We start from the raw sequence: 12257 nt of genomic DNA on the forward strand, positions 1-12257 counted from the left end.
TTTTTTGGCTTTTTCTCCGGTACCGGAACCGAACTCACGACTTTGTGCTTGCCAGGCAGGCGCTTTTGCCACTGAGCTAAATCCCCAGCCCCCTCACCACAGCTTTCAAGAGATATTGCTTTGGAGCAAGTCCTCTCAATAGCTAACTCTGTAGTTTCTTCATACATGAAACAGTCATCATAGCTAACTTGTTTGAAGAACAAAGTGACATAACACATGTAAGGAACCTGATACAACCAAGTCTTTAGACTCTGTTAATGACATAACCAGAGTGGGGCTTTTAAGAACCGTACCCTCCTTTCCTTTCATTGGTTTGCTGAAGCAAAGCTTCCTAACTGGGAGGCACTTCGGGGCAGAAGCACTCTCTTGGCTACATCTAATCCCTTTATGACTCACAGTTTGTTCTCTGACCCTGAGGATGTGAATTTGACCACAGATGGGATGAAGGAGCAATTGTGTAATAGCATAAGGAAGAAGCAGCTTATGCTTGCCACATGAAATTTCTCTGAAATCTAGGGTGACAAAGGTGTGAAAGTAAATATATAGTTAATTTTCTAATTATTATTCTCTTTGTTTTTCAAGGTAAATCATAGTTTCTTTTTTACTTGACCCCTCAGCTTTTTCAAACTTGCCCTGAAAAGCAAAATATTTCTTCCAGTTTGGAGTGGGAAAGCAGTATATATGCACAGTTCCTCTAAAATTTCAAAGGGAAGAAAGGCTGTGACTGAACTGTGAAGTTATAAAGAACCTGAGAGAAAATATCAGCTGGGACTGTGAAGAGAACAGCTGAGAAGGGAAAGGGTAGGAGGAGTATTGACTGGGTGAAGTCAATTTTGAACAGAATAATAATAAGGAAAGAAATGAGATGGTGTAATGGGAGTAAGCAATCACACAGATAATGGTGTCTGACCTCCTCTGTTAGTAAAGGAATACATTAAATCAATCAGTTAACAAATAAATAAGTGCAAAGACATGACACCTGGAGTGGATAACGGCTTACTGGATGGTTGTAGACAAGATCCTCATTTCCACTGTGAATGAAGGCAACAGAATCTCTGCCAATGGCTGCCGGGCTGAAATGCAGCAGGCTAGCCCAGCCTGTGCAGATCCTGGAGGATGCTCCTCTTTTACATCCCCTCCTTGCTACTCCAAACCCTCATCATGAAAACCCTTCCTGAATTTCAAAGACTGGGATTCGAGGGTATGGATGGATAGATGTGGGCTCACAGTGCTCCCCAAAGGGAGTATCGTCACACCACTGCTTTCCTTCAAGCCAGACTCTAGGGCAATGAGGCCATCTGGCCATTCCTTCTGAGAGGCCTGGGTTTCATGAAGCCAGGCAGCATTGCTTTGTTTGTTCCTTGGTTCCTAATTGTTTTTGCAAAGTTAACCCAAAGGAAGTTGTATATCTCCTAACAGTGGGGTGGTCGTTGTCACCTGGCTAGCCATTGGGTTACCAGGGAGGTTAGTTGATTACCCCTACTTACCTTAGCAAGGTTGAATGAGTCATTTAGATCTGAGATTAATATGTAACTGTGTCACTTTACTAGCTTTGAGAGACTTGGCAAGATATTTCATTTCCAAGCCTCAGTTTCATGGCCTCTATAGTTGAAATAATATCGTTTTATGCCCAGAGGTTAAAATATTCCGATTCGTGAAATACTTAGCATTGGTTAGCATACTTTGAACGCTGAACTTATAGTCTGTTTACTTCAAACTTATCATGAAAAATCTTAAAGAAGCTGGTTGTGACTCCTGAAGGCATATTATTTGATTTAGGAAGGAAAAACCTTATTAAATTCATTTTGAGAAATAACTTAGAACTTGATGCAATGTTATTGACATTCTGAGAGCTATAGTAAACAAGAAAAATAATGAAGTTGTTGACCTTAAGGTGAGGGTAACATATATACCTCAAGGGCTGCTAGATTTTTTTTAACCTTTCCAGTTAGAAATTAGAAAGCTAGATAATTCTCCTGTAATCAGTACATGTTTGAAGTAAGTGCAGTTTGCAGTCATCTTGGCGAGGACGTACAAGTTCACACTACAGCATTCTCCTTCTCTCCCACTGCCTTTCCTCCTCCTCTAAGTCTTTTCCCATTTTCACTCTTGTTGGTATTAATCCTCTCATGTTTATGGCATATGGCGTTTATATCCATCGAACTTATTAGTTTTCTGTACATGGCCTGTCTTTATTCTACTTATTTTCCCTTCCCCGATCACTGTCCCTGCACGCTGGGTCTCTTGGACACCTTCCCATTTGCAAGAGACCCATTCTCCTGTCTCCTTCTATCTATGCTTTATTGTGCTCTTTATTTGGACTTTAAAGGCAAGATAAATCTTAAAAGCTGTGTCATCATGAATTTATTTCAAAATCCCAGAGTCAGAGGAAATTGTATCAAAGATTCTGAACACGCTATTAGAAAAAGCTTTAAAAGTTTAATTTAATCTGAACTCAGAGCTTGAATTTCCCTACACCCACCTTCTTTCTGTTTCTGCCTATAGACTAAGAGGGTAGGAGACTTGATAATTTTTAAAACTGTGTATTTTCACCTGGATCTGGATGGCTTGAACTGTTCTACTTAAATTCAGTACAAGAAAGATTTCTAACTCCCTGCAACTTCCAGAAATTGGATACTTCTTGGCAGAAGGTACATAACAAATCTTTTTTTCAGAAAGACTGCTTTCTCATTTGATTCAAAGAGGCTGTCAAAGACCTTAGAACCTTTTCTTTTCAGTTAAACAACCTGAGTTTGTTCACCTGTGCTCCACGGGATATAGTTTTACGTCTTTTTTTTTTTTCTTCTCTTAAAATACGGGGTTGGTGGTGTAGTATCCTTTGTAAGGAGCTGCACCACGGAAGTCACATTCAGATTGCAAATTGTAATCAGAATTCTACCGCTTAGACTCTCACAATCTCCACTGCAAGACACATTATTTCAATCTTCATTCTTCATAGCTCCTTCTGCCAGGGCACACTGCTGAAATCACCCACTTCCTAGCTGTACATGTTTTACATTTCAATATTTTACATCATATGTATTTTTCCAGTCATCTGTATTTTACCTGGAGGTGCATGTGTGTTTCCAGCAAGAAAAATACTTTCTCCTCTTGATAAGGAAAATTTTTCTACCATGAAAACAGTTGAGATTCTGCCCTATTGGACAAGTACACAAATGTCCTTAATGACTATAGAAAATACACATAATGCTAAGACCTAGCAAACTGCATGATAATGATCAAGGAGAAAAGTTAAAAGAACTGTACAATAATGATAGCATGGGTGATTCTCAGGGAAGCAAAATTTACACCCCTTCAAGAAAATCAGATTTCTTTTCCCTGAAACTGCATGTCCCAGTAATGCTTTTTATCCATTCAGCCTTACTTGCTCCTCTTTCATTCCTAGGAAAAAACTGTTTATCAGTCTTGGCAAAACAAGCTTCATTGAACGATACTTCACACTTCATCACTTTACACTAGTACTTCACACTACTGAACGATAGTAGTAGCCTTGACATTCGTTCTTTGACCTCACAGTTGTGAAGGCACTCAAACTTCCAGGGAAAAGCGATAGGGAACCTATCATAGGCTCCTTTACAGTCTGCAGCGTTGGTAGGCAACACAATTCTTCACATTTTCTGTTTCTTAAAACTTTAGAAGAAATGTTTAAAAAGTTATAAGATGGAAGAACATCTATTTAATTGCAGAACATTCAAGTTCATGTACATACCCCCTGCTTCACCTGAGAGACTGCCTTGTGGAAATGAATACTCTTGGTATAGCTGGAGAAGTAAGAGCTCGTGTGTCAGCTTCTCTGTGACATCTGGCAGCTTCACTGTCTACAGGCTAAAATCCTACAAATATTGCTTTGCTTCAGATTTTCATGATACATTGTTTCATGATTCCTTCTGAAAAAAAATTTACTATATATTTAAAGTTGTGATTTTGTATGCTTATATATGTTATCAATATATTAAAAATAACTGGTTAATAAAAATTAAGTAAAGTACTATTTATATATCTGTCCACATTTTCATATAATACTGGAAAATTGGAAATGAATCCCAACTTACATATTTATAGTATAGGGCATGATACTTTGATATGTGTATACATTGTGGAACAGCTGAATAATTAACATATGCCTTACCACTCCTTTATACCTTATTTGTGATGAAAACACTTGAAATTTCCCCCTTCAGTTACCATACTGGGGATTGAACCCAGAGCCTGTACATTGAGCTACAACCCCAGCCCTTTTTTCACTTTTTATTTTTTGAGACAAGGTCTCATTAAGTTCCCCAGATTGGGCTTGAATTTGTGATCCTTCTCTGCCAGCTTCCCAGAGTGCTGGAATTACGAGCCTGCACCAATCCACCCAGCTTAAAAATCTAGCCTTGCAGCAATTTTCAATTGTGCAATATATTATTAACTGTAGTCAATAGCTCTCTTGAACTTTTTCCTCCAGACTAAGAGGAATTCTATATTCTTTGATCAACCTCTCTCTAATCTCTCCTGACCAATTTCATATTTTTAAAGAATGGCCATGATGAGGTACTGACCTTTTATTTAATTCCATTTTTTTTATTTTAAAGAGAATAAAAAATAATAAAAAAATTAGAAACGGTACAGAATTTCACTAAACAAGATGATAGGAATTCAGCAATGGCTTTTATATTGCATATTGCCAATTTCATCCTCTTTAACGCAGTTTTTTCTTCACCCTCTGAAAGGGGTATTTATTTTCACATTTTATACTGGAACAAACTGACTGATTTTATAAACCAAAGATTTTGGGTGGAAGCTACCACTTTTTCTTCTAAAGAAGTGAAACAATGATAATAATGACTCATAAATGAATGAAATTGTCATTCAAGAAATTTAACCTTATTATAAGCTGAGGATGATAGCTATGTTCCGATGCCAATAAAGCATTTGCAGTAAGGACTGCTTGCTCCTAACTATTCTTTTTACACCTCATCATCCACAGTAAATATGACATGGCAATTATATAAGTGAAAAAAGATTATTTTTATGTAAAACTAAGCAGACCTTCAAATTTACATGCAGTTATGGCCAAACCTGGCTTTCTTAGCTAAAATCTCAGGTTCTCGCCTTCTCTGCACAATGCCAAGACCTTCCCCTCTTAATTGGCACCTGATGATTGCATACATTTATGACATACACTATGATAATTCAAGATATGTACGCAATGTGTAATGATCAAGTCAGGGTAATTAGTATTTACCTCAAACACTTACCATTTCTTTGTGTTGGGAATGTTTGAACTACTTTCTTCTAGTTCCTTTTGAAATATATGTTATTGTGAGAATTAGAGCTTATTGCTATCATCTAATTGCATTCAGCCCTCCTTATTTAGACCCTCTCCGTACCCAATCCCCTTCTCAGCTTCTAGTGACCTCTATTCTGCTCTCCACTTCTACGACATCAACACATATGAATAAGAATATGTGGTCTTCAGGCTGGGGATGTAGCTCAGTGGCACACACCTGCCCAGCAAGCTCAAGGTCTTGAGTTTGATTCCCAGCAACAACAACAACAAAAAAGAATATATGGTATTTGTCTTTTTATACCTCTCTACTTCACTTAATATAGTGTTGTCTAGTTCCATCTCTATTGTCACAAATGACAAGATTTAATTTTTGTGACTGAATGTGATTCCACCGTAGCACACTTTTCTAATCCATTTGCCAGTGGAATGTCGGCTTTATAGACAGCGCTGCAATAAGCATGGGACAGCAGGTTTCTTGGATAGACTAGTTCCAGTCCCTTTGGAGATATATATATACTCAGTAGAAGGAGAGCTGGGACTGTTTGGTAGCTCTGTTATTAGTTTTTTGAGAAACCTCTTTAATCTTTTCTGTAATGACTGCACTATTTTTATTCATGGCAACTATATAAAAGGATTCCCCTTTCCAAGCTGGGGAATCTAACCTTGCTTCATGAACTATCTCCAGAGAACACTGAAGACCCCACAAAAATGTCACATGGGCTTTTCTAATATAAAATAGTGAGCACACAGGAGGTGTCAACATGGGCAACACAGTCAACATGGGTTGCACAGGAAAAGACTGCAAGAATTCTGGAACAGAATCGACAGCAGGAGACATTTTAAGTGTTGGGAAGGGGGTTTGGACAGGAGACTGACACTGAGCATCACAGACATACAGGTGAGGTGATGTGTACATGCTAAAATAGATGAAACCTGCAGGAGGATGTGTATAGGGAACAAAAGAAGGAGGCCAAGCATTGAGGCTTTGCTTAAGCCAAGATTTTGAGGGTAGGAAGAAGGAGAAGCAGTGCAGGGGATTAAACTGGGAAAAGTAGAAGCAAAACCAGCAGGTCCAGTAATTGCATCAAACCTCACTTAAGATCCAAGAACAGAGAGGAGAATGAGACGCTATGTTTAGCAATGTGTAAAGAACGACAGTGAGGTTAAAAATAAAAGTTTGTTACAAGGTCTGGAAGGAGGCCTGACAGGAGTGGGGTGGCAGTTAGGCTGAAGGTCAGCTTGACTGGCTTTGGAGTCCGCGCTGGGGACTGGTGGAGCCCACTCCTAGGTGTGTCTGGGCGGGCAGAGAGGCGTAGCTTTGGGGTCTGGACTCACCTTTCCTTTCTGCTGCTCTCTTTTGCTGCTTCACTTCCCAGCTGCTAGGAACTAAGCAGCTTTGTCCCACCATGTCCTTCCTCCCTGTTCTCTCTCCTCGAAACCAGCCAACCAGGGATGGAAACCATGAGCCAAATGAAAGCTCTCCTTCACAGGTGGATGTGGAGTATTTTATTCCAGCAGCAGCAAGGCTGACGAAAGCATTGGGCTAAAGAGGAAATTGGAGGAGAGGGTTGGAAAGGAGGGACGACTGTAGAAAGTCCTTCCAGGAATGGCACTGTTACAGGAGTGGAGTGATAGCTGGTAGAGCAAAGTGGGTTGGAGTGAGTTGTTTTATTGTTGTTCTTTTGTTTTTTAATATGGATAAAACAATGTCATGTTTATGGCCTGCTGGTAAAGACCCAGGAAGATGGAAAAGATTGGTAATATTTTTAGAGAATGCATAAAATTGCTGAAGTACAAGGATTGACTGGAAGGAGGGGAACTTAGAAGATGCATGGGGAGGCTTACATTGACCAGTCTAGAGTCAAATGGCTATGGCCTGAGCGTGCCTACTTGTACTAGGATTTCATTGAGTTTTAGGGGGATTAAATGAGTTTATATAGTGAGAGTATACAGACCATTTCCTTGGTAAGGGCTTAATCATTAGTAGTTCCTACTATTCTGCCTCCACTTGATGAGTCACATTTTCAAGATTAACATAGGGTGAGCTATCAGATTCAGTTTATTCCAGGCTAACAAGATCTCTGCTTTTTCAGAACTCTCTCTAGGAGGAAAATGGAGGTATTCCTAGGGACTCTCCTGGGAGAAGCTAAATGTGGGAAGAGGACGGTGCCTGTAATATTTGAGTTCATTTTAGAAATACTTAAGATAGAGTAAATGTTTGTAATTTCATTTAATTTTCCATAACCCTTTAAGACAGATACTGTTACTGTTATCCATTTATACATAAGGGATTGGAAAGTTAGAGAGGTTAAGTCCTTGCCCAAGTTTATACAGCTGAGAGCTAGACTGCAATCTATGCAGCCGACTTTTCTGTCTTCCAGATTACTCATAATTTGCAGTATTCAATACTTGTTCGAAGCATTGAATATTCTTAGAGATAGCTAAGGATAGAAATATTACCTCAACCAAGTTGTGCCTTTCGCACAGAAAGGTGAGCACTCATTAGAAACTAGTTGAACAGAAGCTGAAGGAGGCTATTAGAAAGGAGGTAAAAAATAGTCATGAAACTTTCTCCGAGAAGGTTTTATGCCTAAAAGAAGAACTGTGAAATTCATGGGCTGTGGTTTAGTATGCTGAACTGGGATCTCTCCTAGAAAGGTCTGATGAGTAATCAGTTAATCATTTGGTGACATTTAATCAAGATTCAGAAATCTAATCAATGGTCAGCCTATTGCAACATGGGGGTACAGGTCTGGCTTCTTGCCTGGACTGGCCAGTGTTAATTAGCAGTTATCTCAGCTGGGTAACCCTTTGCCCCTGGGAAATTTGAACAAGGAATAGCTGTTTCCAAGTGGAAATTTCATTTTTGCCTCTATCATTTTTATTAAGTGTTGTGCAGATTTGGTTTCTGATGTCTCAGTGGGTCCGTTGGATGGAGAGATCTAACATTATGTCAACAATTAATTTAATGAGGAGAAGTAATGAAACTGTCCTGTAGGTAGGTTCAAGATATAATATTTTCTTCACTTTCATCTCTTTTCTTATCTGTCTCTCTTCTCTCACTTTGTAATGTGGCTTTACTTAATTATATGAATTTTAGTTCTTTCTGGACTCAAAACCGAAAAAAAAAGCCTTACTCAATCCAAGAGAATTTTAGCTTGAACTGAAAACGGAGAGTTTTTCATTTGAGTTGTTTTCATAGGCTAAAGATAAAGCCCTACCTTGATTCCTTCAAGGGCACTTTCTTTTGACCCCCAGTTTGGAAAGTTTTTTGTTTAAATTGTTGCCATGCTTCTAAGTGTTTTGGGCAAGTGATTTAACAGTTTTGAATACATTTCAGAGAAGGTGGTCAGGGAATGCTACTTTCTGCAGAGGTGTTATGTTAGTTAGGAGCAAAAGGAGTCGATCCTATAATAATCCAAGGGACAGCAGTCCTGAAAAGAAGAGCAAACAAAGGCAGCATGGCTGCAGTGAAGTAAGCCATGGGAAGTATGGGACATGCCAAGGTCAGAGACAGTCGTAGTCAGACACATACAGTATTGTAGACAGAGGAGTAGAAGGGTTTTACTCTTAAATACAACAGAGATCCATGAGAGATGGACGAACATTGGAACAACCTGATCTTGTTTACATAAAATCAAATTGTTGCAGTGTCGTCTGAAGATCAATTACAAGAAAACACAAGTGAAATGTTGAGTACAATGTTTAGCATTTGAGAAATGTTAGCTATTGCCATCACTACTATTATTCTCAGTGAGGAGTCATACTCCCCCAGGAAGCATGTCAGAAACTTTCATGAGATGGGGCTGGACTTCCAACCACTAACTCCTACCTCTCAAATTATCTAGTGAAGCACCATAAGGAAATGCTTTTGCCATGCCTCCTCTCTCTCCCTCCTAGCTGGTGGAGTATCATCCATGGCAGGATGTACATTATCCATCTCAGGTGCATTGAGGCTGGAACAAAGGTTAAGAATATATACTCTCCCTCTGCAGAATTGTACTGCCACTACCACTGGGATCATATCAAATTCAGGCTTGGTGTACAGATTATTTGAGAACACATTTCTACATCAAATGGAGGAACATAGCATTTGCAGACAAGGCATTTTTCCAAGGAACTCATTATAACCTCAACTGGAAGAGTTGTACCACTGAGAGTTAGTTCATTTTTCTAACTCACATATTTTGTTGCTGCTAATAATACTGAAAAGTGGCCTTGGATGACACTGAATTCCTGGAAAACCATCCTAGAAAACTTCATCTCATGTGACCTTCACAACAATGTGGTGATGTAGGTAAAGTTGGTAAGGCAACTTCTGGTTTGTGAGAAATTGTAGCAGCGCGGGGACTATGTGAGCTCCAAACTCAGACCTGCAGTGGTGATCCATAGTCTGGTGCTGCCCCACGATCCCAATGGCTGCTGCTACCACTTGCCCTCTCCTCACTTCGTAGTGTTATGGAAAATGTAGAATACAGATTTCTAAACTATCATTTTGGAAATCACGCCAATATTAATGTAATAGTATTTCAAAAGGGGACGTTTCTGTATGGCTACTCATAAGAAAAACAAAATGTATGTTTTCATAATCCAGCCTAAATTTTACCCAGAAACTAACTCTGCTGAGAATGAATTGTATTTGTCTGCCAAGTGCAGTGGAATTTAGAGAATGAGCTGATCACGTTTTGTTTCTTCATTTTATTTTCTTTGTCTACATTTTTATCTGTCATTGTCATCAACCTCCTTAATGGAAATCCTAAAATAATTACAGAGCTAATATTTTGAGGAAATTTGAGGAATAAATCATGGTAAGATTCCTGCTTCCAAAAAGGGTAATGTTTTCTTTTTTGTTTAAATGTTGTGGAATGTTTATTAAATTACAGCACCATTGGAGGGAAGTCTACACATTTTAAGTCAGTTCTTTTAATAATGTTTATCACATAACCATAGCTCTACAATCACCACCCAGATCAAAAAATGGAGGATTAAGAGCAACATAGAATCTTCTGCTCTACCTCCCAGGCTACACTTTTCACAGTAAACCTATTCTGGTTCTGTTCTCATAAATGAATTTTAATTATTTTGAGTTGATGGATATGACCGAGTGTCTCATTTGATGGATTTTTTTTTATAGATTTTGAGATATAATTTATATAACATAAAATTTGACCATTACACTTGTCTCCTGACTGGCTTATATTAAACAGGGTTGTGGAATCATCACCATAGTCTGCTTTCAGAATATGTCTCCCTTTGTTTTTGATGAATTTCTGCTCCTATTCCCCCTCTAACCACAAGCAATCACTTGTCTGTTTTCTGTCTGTGTAGGTTTATTTTCTCCAGAGATTTTCAGAAAATGCAAGAATACAATAAGTTATCTTGTGTTCAGCTTCTTTCATTTAGCGTGATGTTTTTAGTAAAAGGCAAAAGATTTATCTGATGTGAAGAGAAACCAGAGCATAGCGTGATGTTTTTGAGGTTCATTCGTGTTTAGTATGAGCCAGTATCTTCTTGTAATGGATGAATAATAAATATTCCATTGTGCCGATTTTGTTATCCATCAGCTGACACACATTTATTTTACCACAACTTCAGGCCTATTATAATAGCACTGCAATGAATGTTTCTTTACAAGTCTTTATGGAGATGTGGTAAATATACATTTAATATTTTAGAAAATGCTGGTTTTTGTGCAACAATCACTGCGCCATTTTGCAACAATATTTGAATGTGTTTTTGTTTCTCTATATATTTAGCAATAATTGGTATTGGGTGTCATTCTCTTTGATGATAGACCTGTATGCTTACTACTATAGCTAGCTTATTTTGGCTTAATTTGTATTTTTCTAATGACTAATGCTATTGGAGCATTCTTCTGTGCCCATTAGTAACTTTTATGATTCCTCTTATGAAATATTCACCCCAAACTTTTGCCCATTTAAAAACATGCCTTTTAATTATTTAAATATAAATTTTTTATATGTTTTCTGGGTACAAGTTATTTATCATGTTTGTGATTTGCAAATAGTCTGTGATACACTCTGACTTTCCTTTCATTTATGTAATGATGTATCTTGAAGTGGAAAATATTTTACTTTCTATAAAAAATTTTTTTTCTACCATGGGTGCATGTTTGGGATCATATTTCATAAATCTTTGCTTAATCTAGGGTCACACAATTTTTCTCTGGTGTCTTATTTCTCAAGTTTTATGTCTATAGTCCTTATATAGCCATACAAAGCCTGAACTCAAAGTTTATTTTTATTATTTGTATATGGATAATCAACTGTCCCAACACCATTTACTAAAATGGCTTTCATTTTTCTCTTTTGAATTGCAGTGACATCATCATAAATATAATGGTTTACAATTCTTGGCATTTTCTTTCTGTTCATTTTCTCTATTTGCTTATTGTCTGCCAATACAAAACTGTCTCCATTTCTGTAGTTGTATAGTAAGCTTTAAAATCCAGTAACATTAGCCCTTTGATTTGTTTTCCATGATTGTTTTGAGTATTAGAGGTCCTGGGCCTTTCCATCTACTTATTAGGGTAATTTTTATTTTAATGGACCTGTTGGGATATTTTGAAAGAAATTGCATTGAATGTACAGATCAATTTGGGAAGAACTACCATATTAATTAATATTCAGATCTCTACTTCATGAATATGGTGTGTTTCTCTATTTAAGTATTTAATTTCTCTTGGCAATGTTTCTTTTTCTGTTATAGATTTTCTACTTCTACTTAATTTATTCTTGAATATATTATTCTTTTGTGATTAATTAGGAATAGAACTTATTCATTAATTTTTAATCATTCTTTATGATATAGAAATATAATTAATTTTTAGATATTATTGTAGAGTCTTGTCACCCTTTTAAACTTTTTCTAGTTCTAGTGCTTTTTGTAGATGCCTTCCTATTTTTTATATACAAGACTATACATCTGTACAGGAAGACAGTTT

Source organism: Chinchilla lanigera, unplaced genomic scaffold (assembly GCF_000276665.1).
Source record: "Chinchilla lanigera isolate Chin_1 unplaced genomic scaffold, ChiLan1.0 scaffold00007, whole genome shotgun sequence".
NCBI lineage: Eukaryota > Metazoa > Chordata > Mammalia > Rodentia > Chinchillidae > Chinchilla > Chinchilla lanigera.